Genomic DNA, 2,120 nt, shown 5'->3' with positions numbered 1-2,120 from the left:
CACAGGAGGATACAAGTAAAGTTGCCTTACAAATCAGCTGACTGATCAGAAACATTGTTTAAAAAGGAGAACAAAGCCCCATATGCCAGAGAGGAAACACACAGGCAATAAAAGTATCTTCATGGATGCTGGACACTAAGCATAGGTTACCCATAGGTTATTCAAAGGGTTTCTAACCATAGGAAACCATAGGTTTCTTAAAGGGGTAGTATTTTCTTTTTCCAAAGCAAATAATATAGAAGCTCAAAATTAAAATATCAGTATAGTGATCATTGCATTTGATTTCTGAGTAAGCCAAATGAATTGCAATAAGATGCTAAATAGTGGTTGTTGATATACTACTGCTCAATTAAGAGGTTTATCAATGGCAGGGCTAAAAACTTTGTGTGACAACTGCAAGGTCCACAGAGTCCCATGGTGACATGCAGTTCAAAACTGTGCTAAGTTTTCTCTGTGGGGCTGGCTATCAAAAATTCCCAGTGTCCCAAATCACTCTCACTAGAAATCAGATTTAAAAAGCTCATATCTGAGAGGAACTGTTTCTAGTGCTAATATCTATGAGGAGCTGGATTGTTGTTTGGAATGGAAGCAAATTCTGGATGACTGGGTTTCATCTAAAAACGGCAGCAGAACAGTTGCAGATCAACATCACTTCTTCTGATGTCCTTTGAAGGCTCTGGCGCTCTCTGCACCCGTTAGTGCTCCCACAACAGAATTGCTGCTACTGCAGTTCAGGGCTGAGGACCACAACGGTTCGGGGACAAGACTGTGCTGTGACGGCTGCTTTAAAATAAAGCACCAGGCTGATAACAACACCATTCTCTGCAGAAGCAGCAAACTGCAGAAATCCTCACAGGGTAAAGGAAGTGTCTGGTAGCAGCACAGGAACAGGACTGGCATTGAATTTTACTTTATCCAGGTCCGGCCCAAAAATGTGCTGTCATCTGAAAATGTCTCTGCATTTGTTAATTTGCTGAGGTCAATCTGTTGAAGTTAATTTTTACTGCCCTATCTCCAGATAAAAGGRAATTGGAATCATCCAGGCATCTTTCCTCATCAGTCCATCAACACACCTAGCTTCCTAGAGGATAAACTACCCTCTACTGGAATAACAGAGAATTTGCAGGCAAGAAAACTTTTCCCTTACAATAATTTCACACAGACCTTCCAGAAAAGCATGCAACTGTAAGGATCGTTTGTCTTTTGCTGCAGGCTTTCTAAAGCTGAGGTTCATTCCAGTGATTTTTTGCCTGTGTTCTCTTAGTGAAAGATAACTGACTCACCTAATAAATGAATCATTCCCACAAAATTAGCCAATATTAAATGAGCAAATATAGACTTTTTTTTTCTTTTCTAAGAATCGAGCAGGCCTGCTAATTTACAGATAGCACCTAGCAACTTGTTGGTGTGCCTGATTTTTCTTAGTCCTGGAATCTGTCACAATTCAAAGCTAAACGTGCTTCATACCATACAAGATCTGGTTACATGGAACAGCCATATACTGCATAAAAGCTTTCTAAATTTATAGAACAAGCATTTAGAAGAAGAAAAAATTTCCCCAAGGAGCCCAGCCTCAGCAGCCCTCAGGAGAATTCTTCCACCAGGCAAAGAAGAAGCCCCTGCCTGGCACCACTAACAGTTAATTCCTTTTGACAAGCTAGAAAACCTTCTACAGCCTAGCCCTAGAGTGGGCAGGACATTACAACAAGAAACTTCTTTTAAACTTTCAGCTCATTGTAACTCACATCAAGCCTCGAATCACATGCCCAAGCCAGCCTTTGTGCTACATAGGTAGCGCACAGACTCAGCCCCTCTTATAAAGGTTTCTGCCCTCTTTCCAAATACAATCCAGACATCTTCACAGAAGAAAACAGACTTCGCCTTAAAGTTATTGACAACATCTTTGGAGAATTCTTTGCTAGTACAGAAAGAGGGAGCACAACTTGCACAGAAGTGGTAGCTTTTCCAGAGGAACATAGGCTTATTTTACAAGGAGATGTTGAGTAAAACTAAGCCAAGTATGACCAGAAAAAAAAAAAAAAAAAAAAAAAAAGAAAGAAAAAAAAAAGAAAAAGAGTATCACCTCAGACATCCAAGTTAATTCCCCACTGCTGATTTAT

The sequence above is a fragment of the Nothoprocta perdicaria genome, unplaced genomic scaffold (genome assembly GCF_003342845.1).
Source record: "Nothoprocta perdicaria isolate Ctin4 unplaced genomic scaffold, notPer1 scaffold_1, whole genome shotgun sequence".
Taxonomy (NCBI): Eukaryota; Metazoa; Chordata; class Aves; order Tinamiformes; family Tinamidae; genus Nothoprocta; species Nothoprocta perdicaria.
Note: the sequence above shows the minus strand (reverse complement) of the source record.